This window comes from Gymnodraco acuticeps, unplaced genomic scaffold, assembly GCF_902827175.1.
Source record: "Gymnodraco acuticeps unplaced genomic scaffold, fGymAcu1.1, whole genome shotgun sequence".
Taxonomy (NCBI): Eukaryota; Metazoa; Chordata; class Actinopteri; order Perciformes; family Bathydraconidae; genus Gymnodraco; species Gymnodraco acuticeps.
In genome coordinates this window covers 79,431-102,753 of record NW_022990293.1, presented here as the reverse complement: position 1 = coordinate 102,753, position 23,323 = coordinate 79,431, and the positions used below count along the sequence as shown (strand labels likewise).

Here is a 23,323-nt window from a genome sequence, read left to right as displayed (position 1 = left end):
GCCAAGGTCAGCTGGCCGATACGGATGACGCCAGCTCACGAGATGCACACGGAAGAGTGACTGCAGGGAATAAACAGCGGTAACTAGAGTTTCCTGTGATTTAAAAGGTCAGTCAATGGCCACACAAACTTAACAAACTAACACATAAGCGAACAAATAATCAAACAAACACGTGTTAGCTTACAGCTATGCTAACGCCGGTACAGTTGCTACAGTCCGGCCGAATAAACAAACCGCTCATTATCAAATTCACCCGAGTCATGGTTACTTCGAAATAATTAAATACTGTGAGAAGTACCATGACATTTCATACTGTTTGTTAATGGACTGTGTGATATGTTCGCTACTGTAGTTGTCAGTGGATGAACACTTCCGGGTTACAGGCTCACATCACACACACATCACTTCATACATGAATCTCTTAATACATTTTCTCTAGCTTAAACATGGTTTGTCGAGGTATTTAATCCATTTGTGTTGTAGATATACTCTGTCTGCAGTGGTGTTAGGGTGCAGTTTTAATTCATAATGCCCCTATCTTGTAGCTATGATGTGTGTGTATAGCTCCACCTGGTGGTCACTAACTGCACATGCTATAAGTAGCAATACTACATTTTAAAATGACTTTATCTCCTGAAGTGTTGTCACGATACCAACATTTTGGTTTCGATACCAAGTCAAGAATTGCGATTCTTTTTCAATACTTTTCTTTTATTATTTTCATGATAAATAAAATTGTAGTTTCTGTTAAGTGTTTTCTTACAACATGCTCTCTTCTTTATACTTGAGTTTATGTGATTTCTTTGATAGTTAACTTTATATTTTATTAACATGTAATAGTACAGTAATATAAATAATTATTGACAAAATGTACATTTCAGATGTTAGCCACATTGGTAAGTTAGCTAAAAAGATATTAGACAGTTATCATTGCCATTCATTGCCTCGTCAAACTACGAAAACGTTCGTTTGTCACAAAATAAATTACACTTGTTTGACTTAGATTTGAGGGCATGGGATTGAGCATGATGTAATTATGTTATCTATCACATTCGCTAACCGGTCGGCGGGTGCTTAGCCAAGTTTGATGTGTTGGCTCCCTTGGTTTGCAGGGATCTGAAACATGACAGACAGGCCTCGTGGTGTCCGTAGGCTTGCCCTCACTGTCAGAGATATAGCTAAAAAAATACTTCCAAATTTCGCTTCTGGCGTCTTTTTTGTCAACAAGCCGAGGCGCAGCGGCAGTTGCACTCCCACTTGCAGCCATGCTTCTCGTTTTCTCACATGCTCTGGCAGCTAGCGCGTGCACGAGAGAGGGGAGGGACTTAGAGCGTGCACCAGAGAGGGGAGGGATTTAGAGCGTGCTTGAGAAGGGAGGGACTTAGAGCGTGCTTGAGAGGGGCGGGACTTAGAGCGTGCTTGAGAGGGGAGGCACTAGGCTTGTTTGAGACAAGCGAGACCTGCGCAGTTGCGATCAACGTCTTGCTCGTGCGTTGCATGATGGTTAGTCATTTTGTCCGACTTGCTCTGGAGGCTCGCCTACATGAGACGTTGAAATCTCGCAAAGACAAAGACGCCCGCAGCCTTGAGAGCGAGGCGTGGCGAGGCGGCGCAGTTCCTCTCCACGGGCTGCGGAAGCTAAATGCTTGATGGGAAACGACTCGCTGGTATCTCGAGCTGAGCGCTCATTGGTGGGTTTTACCACGTGCTGCTGATGAAGCTCTCCCATTGGCTCGGCAAAAGTTTGTTGTTGTTTTGTGGCAGTTTTACGTCGCCACTTCCATTCCCATTTTTCATCATTGTTCCACAATGTTTATCATCATGAAATTAATATCCATATATTTTATACTATACTTGCACTGCTTACCGTTTTCATACTTTATATATCTTAGCATATTCATACACACTGTTCATACTGCTCACAGGCTGATATCTGTGTATTCATACCCCTCACTGTTTATTCATCATTCAATTCATTCTATATTTTATTCTGTAGATTGTGTACATTACTTTTCACTTTACTGCTTGTTGCACCTGGTTAGAAGCTAAACTGCAGTTCGTTGTCTCAGTACCTGTAATCTGTGCAATCACAATAAAGTTGAATCTAATCTTGAGCAGGAACAAATGTATTTACTTAGTACATATCTGACATTAATGATTAAACACATGTGTGCATTCTTTATAAATGCAAACCGAGTCAAGCCGACTCCGGAGGTGGCGGTATGCACCTTCAAGCTGTTTGCAATCCGCCAAAAAACCGAGAGAAGAAGAAGAAGAAGACGAAGCCGACTCCGAGATGTCCGACTTCAGGCGAGCTTTTGAGACCTCCCCCGGCTGCGATCGGCTATTCTCGTCTACTTTCGAGGCGAGCCGCAACGCGTCTCAAACAAGCCTACTGAGAGCGTGCTTGAGAGGGGAGGGACTTAGAGCGTGCTTGAGAGGGGAGGGACTTAGAGCATGCACGAGAGGGGAGGGACTTAGAGCGTGCTTGAGAGGGGAGGGACTTAGAGCGTGCTTGAGAGGGGAGGGACTTAGAGCGTGCTTGAGAGGGGAGGGACTTAGAGCGTGCTTGAGAGGGGAGGGACTTAGAGCATGCACGAGAGGGGAGGGACTTAGAGCGTGCTTGAGAGGGGAGGGACTTAGAGCGTGCTTGAGAGGGGAGGGACTTAGAGCGTGCTTGAGAGGGGAGGGACTTAGAGCGTGCTTGAGAGGGGAGGGACTTAGGCGTGCTTGAGGGGGGAGGGACTTAGAGCGTGCTTGAGAGGGGAGGGACTTAGAGCGTGCTTGAGAGGGGAGGGACTTAGAGCGTGCTTGAGAGGGGAGGGACTTAGAGCGTGCTTGAGAGGGGAGGGACTTAGAGCGTGCTTGAGAGGGGGAGGGACTTAGAGCGTGCTTGAGAGGGGAGGGACTTAGAGCGTGCTTGAGAGGGGAGGGACTTAGAGCGTGCTTGAGAGGGGAGGGACTTAGAGCGTGCTTGAGAGGGGAGGGACTTAGAGCGTGCTTGAGAGGGGAGGGACTTAGAGCGTGCTTGAGAAGGGAGGGACTTAGTGCGTGCTTGAGAGGGGAGGGACTTAGAGCGTGCTTGAGAAGGGAGGGACTTAGTGCGTGCTTGAGAGGGGAGGGACTTAGAGCGTGCACGAGAGGGGAGGCACTTAGAGCGTGCTTGAGAGGGGAGGCACTTAGAGCGTGCTTGAGAGGGGAAGGGGACTTAGCGTGCTTGAGAGGGGAGGGACTTAGAGCGTGCTTGAGAGGGGAGGGACTTAGAGCGTGCTTGAGAGGGGAGGGACTTAGAGCGTGCTTGAGAGGGGAGGGACTTAGAGCGTGCTTGAGAGGGGAGGGACTTAGAGCGGGCTTGAGAGGGGAGGGACTTAGAGCGTGCTTGAGAGGGGAGGGACTTAGAGCGTGCTTGAGAGGGGAGGGACTTAGAGCGTGCTTGAGAGGGGAGGGACTGCAGGCACGGCTGCAGTGCAGGGAGTGGAAGCAGAGCACACAGCTCTTATTAACACAGGGCTTTCTCACCGGAGTACTTTTCCCCGTCATTCTTAAAGTACCGATACTAATGGAACGGAGTAACCGTAACATTTTTAACGGCAGGGTATCGCGGTACCTCTCAAGTATCGGTACACCGTGCAACACTAATCTCCTGCATCAAAATATACTTAAAGTACCAAAAGTAAAATGACTCCTTATGCATAATGGCCCATTTCAGAATCATATATATATCGATCTCTTTTTCAAGGGAGACCTGCAGCAATTCGGTTCCACATGAAGACATAACATAAAACAACAGAAAAACAAAAGGACATCATACAGCATAGTTACAGGGTTACAATGTGCATAGCTAACGACATGTAACAGTATCAGATTGCATAGCATCTATCCGAGCTTTAAAAACATGCACTGGAACCAAATTGCTCATTTTCCAAGTTAGAGGAGCTGCGCACATAAAAGCTTTTTACCCTAAGTCAGTCCTAGCACTTGGCACATTTAACAAAACCACAGCATGAGATCTCAGGCAGTAGCTACTTTCAACTCTCCGTGTGATCAGAGAGCAGATGGAAGATGGTAGTTTACCTAACATGGCTTTGTAGATGAACACGTACCAGTGACTGAGCCTCCGTACAGTTAGTGAAGGCAGACCTGCCCTGGCATACAGGGTACAGTGATGAGTTAATACTTTACAGTTAGTAACAAATCTCAGTGCGCTGTGATAGGCGGCATCTAACTTGATCAGGTTGGTGCATTCATATAGATCAGATCACCAGAGTCCAGCACAGGTCAAAAGGTCACAGAGCCTTTTCCTGGCCTCAAGCGAGAAACAGGACTTGTTCCTGAAGAAGAAACCTAGTCTAACCCTCAGCTTTCTAAGCAGGTTGTTGACATGAAGTTTAAAAGTGAGACAATCATCAAGCCAGATACCTTGGTATTTATAACAGGCAACCACTTCAAGTACTTGTCCTTGCATAGTAACAATATCTAAAACAGGCTCTGGTGTCTTTTTAGCTTTAGAAAATAGCATTACCTTGGTTTTATCAACATTTAAAAGAAGCTTTAGTTCAGAGAGCTGAGTCTGAATGATGTTAAAAACAGCCTGTAATTTAACAGCAGCCTCGTTAATCGAGGGACCTGCACAGAACATCACGGTATCATCCGCATACAAATGTAAAGTTGCTCCATCCACATTTTATTTTATTATTATTATTCAACATTAATAATCTTTGTTCTCAAAGTAATGATAAACCTGTGAGTTGGATGTAGAAAAGTCAGAATCAATATAGATGTTTTTTATTTTAAAGAAAATTCAGATTGAACACAGTAAAAAACTGTAAATTATAGTGTCCGTCCAAAAGATATTTTATACTTATAGTGAAAACTAACCTTGGATGATGGGCTAGTAGACTAAAAGCTTTAGGAATCCAAAGTACAACATATAATAAGTACCCTGTATCAAGATTGATGCAAAACAAGTGATATTTGACCTTTTTAGACAGATTTAGCAAAAAAACCCTCTTCTGGGGTCATTTGGGTGGATTTTCCATATCTCTGGCCCCCCTTGCTCGATTTTGCTGATTGACATCTCTTTCTAACCGTCAGAGCCAATGGAATCGAGGGGAACTCACACATAGTCCATATTTGGTAATGTGTGTGTGTTAGACTGCCGCATAGCCGAGACCGGAAGCTGCAGCCACTCTGGTGGCTACCATTAGCAGCTAACTTTTGCTCTGCGATTTTTACATAAAAATGGAATTATGGATTATAAATTAAATAATTTTTTTATACAGAGACGTTAAAAACCTATGGATTAACCGATTCAGCCGCGTTTTTTCTCGTTGTAATGCCATTGAACACGTCTTTTGATCAGATTGACAGCTACGGTGAGACGATCTCCCTAGAAGCTCCGTAAAGGTACGTGTTGTGATGTCTGTTTGCTTCCCCTGTCGCGAGTCCGGATCACTCAGTGATGATACTGTATACCTACATAATCTGTGGAACCTCAGCTTTAATCGGATATCTTGTAAGTGCAGCTACGATAAGTAATAAGGGTACTTTTATCTTGAGTTCTGTGCCAAAGTGCGTTAGCATTTTTCGCTAAGGGGTCATTTAGATGCTTCTTATGAAACTTGTGTTTTGTTTTCGTAAAAATGGTTTGTATCGTCAGTTAGCTGAGATTATTCCCGTTAATCTGGTATAACACATTAATAGGTTCTTAAATATTAAGATCCCCTGAGACACAGTGTCGTGAAAAAACCCCCCGGACCTTGGGGTTTAACAGGTTAATAAATGCAGTTACATTTTTAGCAGCTATTCATACTAAATCAGTTGTCCCTCCCCCTGGTGCCAGGACCAACAGATCCATCTTTAGGCTCCGCAGCCCTGTCCCCCCATAACGGCCCCTACACACGGCGGCGTGCGTTGACTCTTCAACGCTTCTGTCCATTCACTTTGAATGGTGTTACGTCACGCTTCGCCAAACTGCATTGTGGGAGCAAAGCGTAGCTTTTCTCGTTGTGCTCGCGGCAAAAGTAGAGCAACTTTTGAAGCCTCGACGGAGGCGTCAGCCAATCAAATCCCGTTTAAGCAAATCTACCAGTACAAGCGCTAGCCAATCAAACCGCGTGTATGCTGGGAGAGCCAGACCGCAGTTCATTTCCTCATATGCCAAAACATGGAGGAGAAAATAATCGTAGCGGTAGGGAATCACCCGGTGCTTTATGATCAGTCTCTGTTCACCTACCGGGATACAAACCGGAGGAGCCAGGCATGGAGGGAGGTGGCAGAGACAGAGGGTGAAACTGGTAGGTTTTCGCCTGTTTGGGGAGTTTATATCCAGTGTACTTCGTTTGAATGGACAGCTAGCAAGCATAGACAGTATTTAGCCAGCATGGAATGTTGCGTAAAATAGCACCATAGACATTAATGTCATAAATGTTCATCATATAAAGTGTGACATGTAAAACCTTTTATGCAATTGACAGGAGAGATTCATTTGATTGGTTGTTGGTCGCGTTGCTCGCGTAAACTCCCCAACCTCAAGACACGCCCACCGCCAAGCGGCAATGCCGTGTGTAGGGGCCGTAAGGCTTTGCAGTCTTGCCATGCTGTCCATTGAAAGCCAGTTGGCTAGAAAGCTGGACTTCAAGGATTTGATCAGTGACTTTGCCTGTAAGAAGGCTAGGCGCTGGGCTCTTGGTGAGTTACCCCTAGATTCCACCGGATCCGTCTGCGTCGCGTTACGGCCGTATTGTGGCTGCGCCGCGGCGTCCGCAAGGATCGCGACCACTCTAGTCAACGGGTGCTATTCCACCAGACGCGCCGCGTTACGGCTCAGAAGCGTCCCAGAAGCGTCTCGCCGCTGGGCTCCGGCTCGAAATAGGATTGAAGTCTATTTGTCGACGCGACGCAGCCGTAAGGTAATGTCGGGCAGGAAGTGGAACGGTGACAGCATCCGGCCCATCCCCAAAATAAACTCATTTTGCAGACCCTATCCCTCCGTAGTCTTTCAAGTAGGAGGAGAAATGCCAGCGTTCTCCTCCGGTTTGGCACTGTGTAAATTATGCATTTTTTTACCACTAAAATACAGCAACACATCTTTGATTCATGTCGTTTATAACTGGAATATTACAATTATTATTAACGTTGTCTGTACAAAGTAACCTGTCCAGGAAATATGCCCAAATCAACAACAACTGCGAGCCGGCAGGCAAGACGCTCCGCTTCTGAAATGCTTCTGAAACGCGGCCGGTAGGGTTTGACGCCGGAGGAGGCCGGATCAAAACCGCGGTGCAGCCGTGACGCGACGCAGACGGACCCGGTGGAATCGAGGGGTTAGGCCAGGACTATTCAACTTCATTAGCAAGTGGGCCAAATAGGAAAATCACTGGGGGTTTGTGGGCCACACAATACTTTGTCAAGGAACCACCATAACTCTTGCTTACAGTAGTGTTAATAGGTACTAATACATTAAATGAACTAGTCAAGTGCATCCCTTTTTTTATTACTTCAATTGTATCAACATAAATCCTTACAGAAAGCAACCAGTCCATACAAAAGTAGGAAAGCTTCGGTTACAAGGCTTGGTGCAAAATGTTGCATATTTAAAACTAAGGAGACATGAGTTTTTTCCCCCAACAGTTCCATGTCCACTAATGTACAAAACAAGATGAATATAATAAAACAGTATTCATCACATTAACAGTAAGTAGCCCTGTGTATAATATCCTCAACACTTCCAAGCAAACATACTGTAAGGTGCTTTGAAGTCAACACAAGTCCATAAAATGTAATACTAAATGCAAATAGAACATAGTTAACAATAGCCATCAGACTCACAATAACATTCATATCTTGGAAACATTTTTACAATGTTCGAAACATTAAGTAGGCGTGTTTGAATGACCATAAAATGAATGACCATAAAAACAGATCTGCATACATACCATGCATCAGACTTCTGTCATGTTTAAGCTGTTTGAGTCAGTGAGAGAAATTACACTGCCTTGATTTAGCTATTTCAGCATAGTTTGGCTCATAAGTGGTAAGAGCAATCCTGAGACACTCATGCAACTTCTGATTGGTCATGGAGCAACGTGATGTTTTGATGGCATTCATATGAGAAAAGCTAGACTCACAAGTATAGGTAGATCAGTATAAGCAAGGCCACCTTCCTCATTGTTGGCCACTTGACTCCGTTCAAATGATGCTAGCAGTCCCTGTACTTTCCTTCTCCGTTCCTCTGAGCCCACGGGAACACTGGCAGAAAACGAGCCGTGATCTGAGTTGTAGTGTCGCTTTACGTTGTATTCTTTCATCATGGATATACTTTCGTTGCACAATAAACACACCGGTTTATTACTTGTTGCGGCTGGCAAAGTAAATACATATTTGTCAGTCCATTCATTCTGGAATTGGCGATTTTCCGAATCAACTTTACGTTTCTTGGGCTTGGAGAGAGACATCTTGAAGCTGTTGTTAACGAAAGCACTTTCTCTGTGGCCCGCGAACCTAGTGTGTAACGTGAGTTTGACTGAGCCAATGACAAGTGAGGACACAGTGCGGTTTTTTTTAATGAGCAGAGCGCGGCAGGCAAAATAATGGATTCAAAATCATTCAAATGAATTGAAAAACCAGCGTTTTCGTCGGATTTAGTGTGATAATATTGGTGTTAATGTTCACTTTATTTTAATTTAAGAGGTCATGTATATTTAAGTTATATTTATTTAGATGTTTGAATGTTCCATTAAAAAATGTGATTAAAAAGGCATGTACACCATAGAAGATGGCTATTGAGGTCTGTAGTCAGGAATGTTAGTGTTATATCAAATAGTGAATTCTACTGCAGCAGAATGTTGCACGTCTGCACAGTTATATGTTCACCGCTCAGTGTCAGTACATATTGTGCGGTTAGTATTGGACTACAAGACAGATGCAAGCCTGTAGGTAGAGTTATTTAAAGCATCAATGAGTGGGTTGGGTTCTGGAGGTGTGGGTACAGCATTGTGCTTGGTTGGCGTGGCCTGGGCCTGGTGGTGGGGCCCAATGTGATATCTTTTCATGGGGAATGTAGAGATGGGTCTATAGTTATTTAATAAGGTGGCCTCCCCTCCTTTTAGTAGAGGAACACTATACATAATACTATTACAACTTGTTTCATATATACTATGTCGTTTTTCATGATATTTTCATTCTATAGTCAGTACCTACTATACTGACTTCATGGTGTCTTTTTCTTCTCTTCTCCCCACAGGACTGCGAGGACATTCATCTGACATCAATGAAGACGGTGGCTTCTTGAGTTTCTGAAGGACTTACGGTACTATACGATGACTTTTCTGATATTTTCGATATACTGTACGATGTTTTCTTTTAGCATTTCTCCGACATTGGTTAGGGTTATGACTTTTCGGTCATTTTTAACAAAATAAAATACCACGCCTGGGATCCACACACTATGCCGTGCCGTATTATGGCATCAAAGAATTGTTTAGATTATTTTGTTGCATTTTTTTTTTTTAAATCGATATACATTTGACATATATCGATGTCGTTTCAAATGTTTTGAAATGTTTCGAAATACTATATTAGGACTTTTCTGTCATCGTTATCGTCATACTATACTACGCCTTGTTTCTACGCACTAAACCGTGCCTTATTTCCACATCAAATACGATATTTTCTCCGACATTGGTTAGGGTTAGGACTTTTTTGTCAATAAATAAATGTTGTCTTTTTCTCAATCCTTTATTTTGATGAGTTATTTATTTCACTTTATAACAATAATCAACAATAAAGCTACAGGAAATTACTTTGTCAAAAACTGGAACTATAAGCTTAGTTAGAGCCAGGGGAAGATAGTTTAAACATATATCTTTTTGGATAAGGATCCTCCCCCTCATATAAAATGAGTTTTTTTTAAGAAAGAACAGTTTTTATACCAAGGTGTTTGTGGCGCAATTGTAGGACATACGCTGAGCTATTGTTGGTGTTTGCTAGATTTAGTCAAACAAAGAAAATGTGAAAAAATGAAATAAAACAAGTCATAGTGCAAACAGTTAGAGTGATACAACACTGCTCAGGTAAGCTGAAGTCTTGGGTTCGATCCTCATGAGGCGCAGGAGTTTTCAAAATCTCCAACCCAAAGTTGAGAATGAGTTTACCAAATGAAAGGTTTGCCTCTCAGGTCAGATGGCTCAGAGGGATAGAAGACTGACCATGAGAATGAGTTTTCCTCTCAGGTCAGATTACATTACATTACATTACATTGCATTTAGCTGACGCTTTTATCCAAAGCGACTTACAATAAGTACATTCGACCAGGAAGACACAACCTTGAAGAAAACAGAATCATATAAGTACATCAGGTTTCATAGAGCCAAACATTTCAAGTGCTACTCAACTGGCTTTAGATAAGCCAGTCCTTTATTAGTATATAAGTGCTTTGTTAATAGTTCTATCGCTCGAAGTGGAGTCGAAAGAGATGAGTTTTCAGTTTGCGCCGGAAGATGTGCAAGCTATCTGCCGTCCTGATGTCAATGGGGAGCTCATTCCACCATCTTGGAGCCAGGACAGCAAACCCACGTGTTTTCGCCGATGGGAACTTGGGTCCCCCTCGCAGCGAGGGCGCAGCGAGTCGTTTGGCTGACGCAGAGCGTAGTGCACGCGCTGGGGTGTACGGTTTAACCATGTCCTGGATGTAGGAAGGGCCAGATCCATTCGCAGCATGGTAAGCAAGTACCAGTGTCTTGAAGTGGATTCTAGCAGTTACCGGAAGCCAGTGAAGGGAGCGGAGGAGCGGAGTGGTGTGGGAACATTTAGGAAGGTTGAAGACCAGACGAGCCGCTGCATTCTGGATGAGCTGCAGAGGTCGGATGGCACATGCAGGTAGACCAGCCAGGAGGGAGTTGCAGTAGTCTAGGCGTGAGATGACGAGAGCCTGGACCAGAACCTGAGTCGCTTTCTGAGTCAGCTGGGGACGTATCTTCCTGATGTTGTAAAGCGTGTATCTGCAGCAGCGGGTTGTAGCAGCGATGTTTGCAGTGAAGGACAGGTTGTTATCTAGGGTCACACCCAGATTCCTTGCAGTCTGAGTCGGGGAAACAACTGAGGTGCCGATGTTGATTGTTAGGTCAAGAGTAGGACAATCTTTTCCCGGGAGGAAGAGCAGCTCAGTCTTGTCAAGGTTGAGCTTGAGGTGGTGAGCAGACATCCACTGAGAGATGTCAGCTAGACAAGCAGAGATGCGTGCGACGACCTGGGTCTCTGAGCGGGGAAAGGACAGAATTAATTGGGTGTCGTCAGCGTAGCAGTGGTAAGAAAAACCATGCGGGCTAATGACTGATCCGAGCGAGTTTGTGTACAGGGAGAAGAGGAGGGGACCAAGAACAGAGCCCTGAGGGACCCCCGTAGTTAATTGACAAGGGTGGGACTCAGACCCTCTCCAAGTCACCCTGTAGGTACGGTCTTTGAGGTATGAGGTGAGGAGGGAAAGTGCAGAGCCTGAAACTCCAAGTTTTTGGAGAGTGCGGAAGGAGGATCTGATGATTCACCGTGTCGAATGCAGCAGACAGGTCCAACAGGATGATGACAGAGGAGAGGGATGCAGTTTTGGCAGTGTGCAGTTCCTCCGTGACAGCAATGAGAGCAGTTTCTGTGGAGTGACCTGCCTTGAAACCAGAGATGGCTCAGAGGGATAGAAGACTGACCGTAAGAATGAGTTTACCAAATGAAAGGTTTGCCTCTCAGGTCAGATGGCTCAGAGGGAAAGAAGACTGACCATGAGAATGAGTTTTCCTCTCAGGTCAGATGGCTCAGAGGGATAGAAGACTGACCATGAGAATGAGTTTCCCTCTCAGGTCAGATGGCTCAGAGGGAAAGAAGACTGACCGTGAGAATGAGTTTCCCTCTCAGGTCAGATGGCTCAGAGGGAAAGAAGACTGACTGTGAGAATGAGTTTGCCTCTCAGGTCAGATGGCTCAGAGGGATAGAAGACTGACTGTGAGACAGCAGGTTGTGGGTTCGAGGCCTTTCAGGTGCAGTCATCTTTAAGGTCCACAAAGCCAAATGAGCAGGTCATAAGCTCTACGAAACAATGACGACTCAGGACAGATGGCGCAGAGGGATATGTGACGGGTCAGAAGACCTGAGGTTGTGTGTTCGAATCCTCGTGATGCTCAGTGATTTTTAAAGAGCTTTACTCAAAGTGATGAGGATAAATGCGCCCAGAGAACAGGTCTTCATGTACATGAGTTGGTGGCTATCGGGGTTTGTTCTCGGCACTTAGGCGCCTTAGTGCGCACTGAGGCGCCTAAGTGCCGAGAACAGATCCGCTGCTTAGCATGTGCGGGGTTCGAGTCTACTAGAGGCGAGGTAGCTAGGTCCAAAATAGAGAAATAAAATAGGCCAACAAAATAGGTGAAAAGAATAAATAGAGTTCTAAGATAGGAAAGGTGACCAACTAGAAAAGCGTAGAGAAATACGGGTAATGTAAACATTGAGCTCAATTAGGGGATAACATAAATTAGTCTTTTCTTTTCTAGATACTTCACTCTGACCGTTTGCTCTATGACCATGTAATGAGTTTACCAGATGAAAGGTTTGTCTCAGGTCAGATGGCTCAGAGGGAAAGAAGACCGTGAGACTGCAGGCTGTGGGTTCAAGGCTTTTCAGCTGCAGTCGTCTTGGATGAGACGACAACTCATGATCTGCCCATTATTTGTATCTGTCTCCGAAAATACTCGCATCTCATACTTAAGTAAAAGTAATAATACAGCAGCGTATGGAAATAAGTCAGTTTAGCAAGGCACAAAATGTTTATTTAAACAAGTCACACTATGTAATTATTAAAAAGTAACAATAGTAGTCACAACATTTTTTTAAAGTTACAGTTGAAAAAAGTCAGTATAGTTTGTCTTGAAATAAGTAAAGTATATAAAACACTTTTCATAAAGAAGTACGTCAGATCAAATGTAATAAAGGCCGTATGTCATCAAATGTTATACTATGACTTTTTGATATTTCTCTACATGCTGTACTATGACTGTTCACATCTTATGTTAGACAAACTATACTACAGCTTTATTTCTAACAACGACACCGTTACTTTTTATTCCAGAAATTCCATACTATGACTTTTAAAGGTTTTTCACAACATATTAGAGTGTTTATTTATTATGTAATACATTTATTCCTGTGTTTATGTATTATTTAATAATAAATACACACAGGAAAAAAGGTATTATTTAATATATTTATTACTGTGTTTATGTATTATTTAATAATAAATACACACAGGAATAAATAATGATATATATAATAATAATAAATGTAATAATTATAATAAAATGTAATATATTTATTACTGTGTTTATATATTATTTGTATGTATTCCTGCATTTATTTATTCCTGTATTATTTTTAGGGGTGCACCGAATGGGAAACAGTTGGCCGAAAACCGAATGCCGAAAATGATTAATAGAAATATATATATATATAATGTATACATTTTTTACCAATGTTGTTCAGCTACCTGATTATGGAAATAGACATGATTATGGCAAAACTTAACTTAAATAATAATCACTATTATGGGTCCATAAAACATTTATTCAGCACTTTTGAATGCATACAGTACATTTATATATGTCATGTATTATTGCTAAAAACATGATATCGCAGTCTTAGTGTCGCCAACTCGTTTCTAATATGCAAAGACAACAAATTCGTCTATGATGTATTTTCGATCAGACGAGATCTCTCTCCCGTCTGTGTGCGAGGGGGCGGGGCAGTTTACACACACGCAGCTGCTACATGCAGCGGAGCACACTGCGGAGATGGCGGAGAGAACGCGCTCCGAGGTGTGGTTAAACTTTACCCGTCTCGATGTGGAGAATACTTGTTACCATAAGTGCAATAAGAGTTTAGCATGTAAGCACGAGCAATTTGTCTAAACATTTAGCAAAAGTGCACCGCATGCAGACGGAGGAATGTACCGGGTTCGACCGTCTTTCTAGCAGCTCTGTAGCCCCATCCACGAGTAACGTTTCCACGTCAGGTGTTATGTATGCTAGCAGCAACACACGGAGTTAACTACATGATACAAACATTAATGATTAGAGGAAACTGAGTTATTTAGTTTGTTAAAATTTCAGCTATTCTGTTTACAGTCTGTCATCAGATTATTTAATACGATTTGTTAAAGGCTCAGGGCAATCTCGATGACAAAGGTCAATGTCCCCCCCCCTGTGAGCCAGCCGCGTCTTTATTACGTCATCACAACAACACGTTAGGTTACCAACGTAAGCCTGTTCTGACATTCGGTGATATTTTTTCGGTGCTAAAACCCTTTCGGCCGAAAGGGCCTTTTTAACCATTTTCGGCCGATAATTTTCGGTGGCCGAATATTCGGTGCATCCCTGATTATTTTGTTAATTTATTCCTGTATTATTTTGATAATTTATTCCTGCATCTATTTGATCATGCCTGTGTGAGATTTCAACCCTATTTTGTAGTCAGGTAGTGGACCTACAGTCCTTGACTCTAACCTCTAAGCTATTTTGTCTCACAAACTTTCTCGGTGAATCCCAGACTGAAGTATGTATCATTCACTAGAAAGTGCTAGGGCTGTGTGTTTTGAGGCTCAAACATGAGATGGAGATGTCAAATATGCAAAGGAACATCCAACTCTCTCAAGTCAAATGGCTCAGGGTGATAAGAATGACGGTTGGTACCCCAGTGGTTGTTGGTTCCAGTCTTGTGCGTTCCAGATAGATTTTAAGGTGTCTTCACCTTAAGGAAGAAGTCAAATACAAGTAAAAGCCGAGACTTCTCATCTTCTCCAATGGCTCACAGAGATAGAACAATGGTTGGTACCCCAGAGGTTGTTGGTTCCAGTCTTGTGCGTTCCAGATAGATTTTAAGGTGTCTTCACCTTAACGAAGAAGTCAAATACAAGTAAAAGCCAAGACTTCTCATCTTCTCCAATGGCTCACAGAGATAGAACAATGGTTGGTACCCCAGAGGTTCTTGGTTCCAGTCATGTGCGTTCCAGATAGATTTTAAGGTGTCTTCACCTTAACGAAGAAGTCAAATACAAGTAAAAGCCAAGACTTCTCATCTTGTCCAATGGCTCACAGAGATAGAACAATGGTTGGTAGCCCAGAGGTTGTTGGTTCCAGTCTTGTGCGTTCCAGATAGATTTTAAGGTGTCTTCACCTTAACGAAGAAGTCAAATACAAGTAAAAGCCGAGACGTCTCATCTTCTCCAATGGCTCACAGAGATAGAACAATGGTTGGTAGCCCAGAGGTTGTTGGTTCCAGTCTTGTGCCTTCCAGATAGATTTTAAGGTGTCTTCACCTTAACGAAGAAGTCAAATACAAGTAAAAGCCGAGACTTCTCATCTTGTCCAATGGCTCACAGAGATAGAACAATGGTTGGTAGACCAGAGGTTGTTGGTTCCAGTCTCGTGCGTTCCAGATAGCTTTTGTGCGTGGGCGTGTTTAAGACAGTTAGTATAGGGTACTAGGGGGGGGAGTGAAGCTTCCTTAATTAAGAAAGTTAGTATCCTATTAGGATAGGATACTAACTTTCTTAATACTAACCTTCTTAATTAAGGAAGTTAGTATCCTATTGGAAAGTTAGATAAGATAATTACTTTCTTAATTAAGGAAGCTGGTGCCCTATTGGTATCCTATTCACTCCCCCCCTTCGGGGGGAGTGAATTCACTCCCCCCCTTCGGGGGGAGTGAATTCACTCCCCCCCTTCGGGGGGAGTGAATAGGATACCAACTGTCTTAAACACGATACCAACTGTCTTAAACACGCACACGCACAAAATCTATCTGGAACGCACAAGACTTGAACCAACAACCTCTGGTATACCAATCATTGTTCTATTTCTGGGAGCCATTGGAGAAGATGAGAAGCCTTGGCTTTTACTTATATTTGACTTCTTCCTTAAGGTGAAGACACCTTAAACTCTATCTGGAACGCACAAGACTCGAACCAAGAACCTCTGGTCTACCAACCATTATTCTATCTCTGTGAGCCATTGGAGCAGATGAGAAGTCATGGCTTTTACTTGTATTTGACTTCTTCCTTAAGGTGAAGACACCTTAAAATCTATCTGGAACGCACAAGACTGGAACCAATAACCTCTGGTCTACCAACAACCTCTGGTCTACCAACCATTGTTCTATCTCTGTGAGCCATTGGAGAAGATGAGAAGTCTTGGCTTTTACTTGTATTTGACTTCTTCCTTAAGGTGAAGATACCTTAAAATCTATCTGGAACGCACAAGACTCGAACCAACAACCTCTGGTCTACCAACCATTGTTCTATCTCTGTGAGCCATTGGAGCAGATGAGAAGTCTTGGCTTTTACTTGTATTTGACTTCTTCCTTAAGGTGAAGACACCTTAAAATCTATCTGGATCACACAAGACTGGAACCAACAACCTCTGGGGTACCAACCGTCATTCTTACCACACTGAGCCATTTGACTTGAGAGAGTTGGATGTTCCTTTGCATATTTGACATCTCCATCTCATGTTTGAGCCTCAAAACACACAGCACTTTCTAGTGAATGATACATACTTCAGTCTGGGATTCACCGAGAAAGTTTGTGAGACAAAATAGCTTAGAGGTTAGAGTCAAGGACTGTAGGTCCACTACCTGACTACAAAATAGGGATCAAATCTCACACAGGCATGATCAAATAGATGCAGGAATAAATTATCAAAATAATACAGGAATAAATAAATGCAGGAATACATACAAATAATATATAAACACAGTAATAAATATATTAAATAATACCTTTTTTCCTGTGTGTATTTATTATTAAATAATACATAAACACAGGAATAAATGTATTACATAATAAATAAACACTCTAATATGTTGTGAAAAACCTTTAAAAGTCATAGTATGGAATTTCTGGAATAAAAAGTAACGGTGTTTTTGTTAGAAATAAAGCTGTAGTATAGTTTGTTTAACATAAGATGTGAACAGTCATAGTACAGCATGTAGAGCAATATCAAAAAGTCATAGTATAACATTTGATGACATACGGCCTTTATTACATTTGATCTGACGTACTTCTTTATGAAAAGTGTTTTATATACTTTACTTATTTCAAGACAAACTATACTGACTTTTTTCAACTGTAACTTTAAAAAATGTTGTGACTACTATTGTTACTTTTTAATAATTACATAGTGTGACTTGTTTAAATAAACATTTTGTGCCTTGCTCAACTGACTTATTTCCATACGCTGCTGTATTATTACTTTTACTTAAGTATGAGATGCGAGTATTTTCGTAGACAGAAACAAATAATGGGCAGATCATGAGTTGTCGTCTCATCCAAGACGACTGCAGCTGAAAAGCCTTGAACCCACAGCCTGCAGTCTCACGGTCTTCTTTCCCTCTGAGCCATCTGACCTGAGACAAACCTTTCATCTGGTAAACTCATTACATAGTCATAGTGCAAACGGTCAGAGTGAAGTATCTAGAAAAGAAAAGACTAATTTATGTTATCCCCTAATTGAGCTCAATGTTTACATTACCCGTATTTCTCTACGCTTTTCTAGTTGGTCACCTTTCCTATCTTAGAACTCTATTTATTCTTTTCACCTATTTTGTTGGCCTATTTTATTTCTCTATTTTGGACCTAGCTACCTCGCCTCTAGTAGACTCGAACCCCGCACATGCTAAGCAGCGGATCTGTTCTCGGCACTTAGGCGCCTCAGTGCGCACTAAGGCGCCTAAGTGCCGAGAACAAACCCCGATAGCCACCAACTCATGTACATGAAGACCTGTTCTCTGGGCGCATTTATCCTCATCACTTTGAGTAAAGCTCTTTAAAAATCACTGAGCATCACGAGGATTCGAACACACAACCTCAGGTCTTCTGACCCGTCACATATCCCTCTGCGCCATCTGTCCTGAGTTGTCATTGTTTCGTAGAGCTTATGACCTGCTCATTTGGCTTTGTGGACCTTAAAGACGACTGCACCTGAAAGGCCTCGAACCCACAACCTGCTGTCTCACAGTCAGTCTTCTTTCCCTCTGAGCCATCTGACCTGAGAGGCAAACTCATTCTCACGGTCAGTCTTCTTTCCCTCTGAGCCATCTGACCTGAGAGGCAAACCTTTCATTTGGTTAACTCATTCTCACGGTCAGTCTTCTTTCCCTCTGAGCCATCTGACCTGAGAGGCAAACTCATTCTCATGGTCAGTCTTCTATCCCTCTGAGCCATCTGACCTGAGAGGAAAACTCATTCTCATGGTCAGTCTTCTATCCCTCTGAGCCATCTGACCTGAGAGGAAAACTCATTCTCATGGTCAGTCTTCTATCCCTCTGAGCCATCTGACCTGAGAGGCAAACTCATTCTCATGGTCAGTCTTCTTTCCCTCTGAGCCATCTGACCTGAGAGGCAAACCTTTCATTTGGTAAACTCATTCTCAACTTTGGGTTGTAGATATCTACTAAACTAAAGCAAATAAAGAGAGTAGGTCTGTTATACTGAGTGATATCTATTATACACACTGCTCTGCTTTCTGCACGGACCTCACAGCTGTTCTCTCTGGAAACATCGCGACGCCATGAAAGTAGTTTCTAAAATAATATCCAGGGGATGCATGCAGAGCTGTCATTGGCTGAGATAAGTCCGGCCGTGCGTCACGACTCCACCGTTTTCGGAAATGCATCCGCGGGGGAGCCGTGGAGGACCCATCAGTGTCTCCTCGGTTAGAGCTCCTCCAGAGAGCCTCCTCTCTCCTCTCTCCTCGGTTAGAGCTCCTCCAGAGAGCCTCCTCGATCCTCTCTCCTCGGTTAGAGCTCCTCCAGAGAGCCTCCTCTCTCCTCTCTCCTCGGTTAGAGCTCCTCCAGAGAGCCTCCTCGATCCTCTCTCCCCGGTTAGAGCTCCTCTAGAGAGCCTCCTCGATCCTCTCTCCCTCGGTTAGAGCTCCTCCAGAGAGCCTCCTCTCTCCTCTCTCCCTCGGTTAGAGCTCCTCCAGAGAGCCTCCTCGATCCTCTCTCCTCGGTTAGAGCTCCTCCAGAGAGCCTCCTCTCTCCTCTCTCCTCGGTTAGAGCTCCTCCAGAGAGCCTCCTCGATCCTCTCTTCTCGGTTAGAGCTCCTCCAGAGAGCCTCCTCGATCCTCTCTCCTCGGTTAGAGCTCCTCCAGAGAGCCTCCTCTCTCCTCTCTCCTCGGTTAGAGCTCCTCCAGAGAGCCTCCTCGATCCTCTCTCCTCGGTTAGAGCTCCTCCAGAGAGCCTCCTCTCTCCTCTCTCCTCGGTTAGACCTCCTCCAGAGAGCCTCCTCTCTCCTCTCTCCTCGGTTAGAGCTCCTCCAGAGAGCCTCCTCGATCCTCTCTCCTCGGTTAGAGCTCCTCCAGAGAGCCTCCTCTCTCCTCTCCTCCTCGGTTAGAGCTCCTCCAGAGAGCCTCCTCGATCCTCTCTCCTCGGTTAGAGCTCCTCCAGAGAGCCTCCTCTCTCCTCTCTCCTCGGTTAGAGCTCCTCCAGAGAGCCTCCTCGATCCTCGGTCCTCGAAGTGCATTTAGAGAAATGAGATGTCCTTCAACATGGCGCGCTGAAATCCATTTCCGGGTCACTACCGGAGGACCGAGGAGTCGAGGAGGGGAAATTTGAGTATTGAGAAACCTCTATGGTAAAAACACATAATGCACAAGGTCAACAATGAAGTCAAATGAGTGAATAAATGAGTAAATATAATGCAAATATAAAAAGTAATATCCAACCAAACATGAATTGCTGTTGTTTGGTTGTTGAATAAGAAGTTGTATCTTCTTGTGTTTTTTACAAAAGTGAAGTTTGGTAAGGTGTGTATCGGCTTTTCCAGCTCGTTCTGGGTACCAACGTTAAAAGCACACTTGTTCATTTATTCATTATCAATCATAGCATGTATAAATCCTCAGAAATGTGTACATATGTATCGTAGAAGTGTGTTTTGGTATCTATAACTGTACATATTCTTTCATATTACAATAATGAATGAGTCTTTTAGAGCTGATTTCTTAGAGTCTTTCAAGTTCACCAAACAATATGATGAATATGTTTAAAGCACGAAGGAAATTCACAACCCAAAAAAGGTACCGTTACCTCAAACTGACCCCAGAAAGATGTGGTCAATCCACAGTTTTCCATCCGGCCAATAGATGTCAGTGTTGCTGCACAGCAGAGCAGCTGATGTGATAACAGCAGGTTTACAGTATGTAGTCACTATTGTTGAAGTCATCTCCTCCTCCTTCTTCATCGTGCACAGGTATAACATACAGAGATGGATCAGGGTCTAATGCAGCAGCATGCCGGACACTTTGAGGCAAAAGAGCTCAATTAGGAGATTTTAATTGGATGTTTCATTATTTTGATCTGCATTCAATCGTCACACCAATTCATGGATGCAGCAAATGTTGTTTTGTTTGTAGAGAAGCTATTATTTGGACCTGGATGGTTGAATTCAGCTCACATTACTTACATCTTATTATCTCCAAATCATCCATCACCAATTATCTGCCAATTCATATTGTGCCTAAGGAGGTTCAAGTATACAAAGTCACTGCATGACGCCATCTGCTGGAGGGGAGAAACACAGACTTTGGCTTATTAGGAGCAGAGATGGAAAAAGTAAACACATCCTTTACTCAAGTGAAAGTAAAGAACTTTGAAATGTACTTCAGTAGAAAGTACCCATAACTAGCAGCTGTTTTAAAGAGTACCTGACCTCCCTTTATATGAATAGAACAATAATGTCATTGTTAGCTAATGAATGTTTCCATGCTGAACAACGGCAACATGACAACGTTTCCATTGGTCCCTCTTCTTTAGAGAAGACCAGGAAATGATGGATACACGGATCGTGTTCAAATCAATAGGCACGCAATGACTCTAAAGAATAATGATCACGCATCAAACACACATTCAGACTAAAGGAACCAGCTGTTTGGGAAATGAGAGAAGTAGAAAGTACAAGTATTTGAGTTCAACATGTGAGAAGTAGAAAGTACAGGTATTTGAGTTCAACATGTGAGAAGTAGAAAGTACAGGTATTTGAGTTCAACATGTAAGAAGTAGAAAGTACAGGTATTTGGGTTCAACATGTAAGAAGTAGAAAGTACAGGTATTTGGGTTCAACATGTAAGAAGTAGAAAGTACAGGTATTTGAGTTCAACATGTAAGAAGTAGAAAGTACAGGTATTTGAGTTCAACATGTAAGAAGTAGAAAGTACAGGTATTTGAGTTCAACATGTGAGAAGTAGAAAGTACAGGTATTTGTGTTCAACATGTAAGAAGTAGAAAGTACAGGTATTTGAGTTCAACATGTAAGAAGTAGAAAGTACAGGTATTTGGGTTCAACATGTAAGAAGTAGAAAGTACAGGTATTTGGGTTCAACATGTAAGAAGTAGAAAGTACAGGTATTTGGGTTCAACATGTAAGAAGTAGAAAGTACAGGTATTTGGGTTCAACATGTAAGAAGTAGAAAGTACAGGTATTTGAGTTCAACATGTAAGAAGTAGAAAGTACAGGTATTTGAGTTCAACATGTAAGAAGTAGAAAGTACAGGTATTTGTGTTCAACATGTAAGAAGTAGAAAGTACAGGTATTTGAGTTCAAAATGTAGGAAGCAAAAGTAAAAAGTCGTAGTGGAGTAAAGTACTGATACCATAAAACATTTACTAAAGTACAGTAACAAAGTATTTTTTCTCCACTACTTCCCACCTCTGATTAAGAAAGCCTAATGCTCTGACCACCTCTCTTTGATGTCCCCTCAGTTATCTGTGCAGATCCAGGATCAGTTGTCTGTGTGTAATCATGAACTTGGTATGATCTCTCTCTCTCTCTTCCTCTCTCCTCTCAGTGATGGCCGCTGGAAGCTCCACAGGCAGAGAGTGTGATTAAAACTGACTGTGAACGTGATCTGGCAGCCGATATGAAACACGTCAGCTCAGAGAAGAGGAAGGAGGGGGGAAAGGCTTCACACAAAATGAAAGATAGAAACAGAGAGGCTCTCTCCTCAGCCTTCACCTCGACATTACCTTTTTGCATTTCCACAGAAGCGTTGAAAGCCTATGAAGTCATCACGAGGCGCGGCTATTAGTTGCTGTACTTGTCAACAGAAGGGAAGATCAATACATCTCATATGAATAATGTAAACACTGAGGTCACTTCAAATGTGTGTTAATCATTTTGGCAAGCGGAGGGAAAGCTCCTATCTGCTAAATGCGTTTGAGACGGACTCCAAATCAATGCCACGATTACCAAAACACAAACAAGCAGCACTGCAGGAGAGCGCTGATTAAACGCTTTTGACATCGCAGTTAACGGTAGCTGAACCTTTCCATCAGAGCTCACGTCTGGCAGCGGTTCAACACCGAGCAAATCCATCTGATCTGATTAACATCTTCAAATCTCAGCGCTGACTCATCAGTGTTGCCTTTTAGCTTTTAGTGTTGGTGGGTCTGATCCGTGTACAGAAGAAAGTCCGACATTCAAAAGTCATCATTTGACATCGTGTGTAAGTTAAAGGGGTCCTATGATGCTCATTTTCAGTCAGGAGAATAGGGAACTTCAGCGATAGCAGACCATTTACATGCACAAAACCCCTCTACAAACACACTATGGGAAAGGGTCAACATTCTTATCCTGAGCCAAATCATGTTTGTTTATACATTTGACGATTTAGACGCTTGTTTCTGATCCGTGTACAGAAGAAAGTTCGACAATCAAAAGTCAATTTGGACAACAAACGCTCATTTTCAATATTTTTCTGTGTGTATTTTAGCCTCTGCAGACCATTTGCATGCACACAAACCTATAGAACACACTACAGGAGAGGGAAAACCCTTCTTAGCCGAATCATGATTTTGTATATACCGTAAAGCAGTTTTGTCTTGTTAGTTGTTACACATCAAACTACCGCCGTAATCCGGGAGAAATTCCCTCAAAACTTAATTGAGAGCAGTTTAGTTTTATAGGATGGGGAGGTGGATCCCGCTGAGCCATGATTCTTATAAACGGTGAAAATGTAGTCCTGGTTTTGTCCTGAAATACTCAATTACTGCACCGAGGCGAGTATCATGTGAATCTCCAGAGAAACTCTCATCTTCAACCTGTTCAGCCCTGAGCCTGTTTTTCAGGTCTCAGGCTCGAAAATGACATTCCCAGAACAAATGACCATATCTTCTAAAAGGGGGACATTAATAATCTTTGTTCTCAAAGTAATGATAAACCTGTGAGTTGGATGTAGAAAAGTCAGAATAAATATAGATGTTTTTTATTTTAAAGAAAATTCAGATTGAACATGATAAA

The 23,323-nt window shown here is 42.8% G+C and overlaps 1 long non-coding RNA gene across 1 annotated transcript; it reads left to right on the top strand.

Annotated features, from left to right (window-relative positions):
- On the top strand, nt 1–23,254 carry LOC117549798. Its single transcript, XR_004569535.1, has 3 exons — nt 1–107; nt 9,245–9,310; nt 21,873–23,254. It is a non-coding gene; the product is annotated as an uncharacterized LOC117549798 (long non-coding RNA).
- The last annotated feature ends 69 nt before the right edge of the window (nt 23,255–23,323 follow it).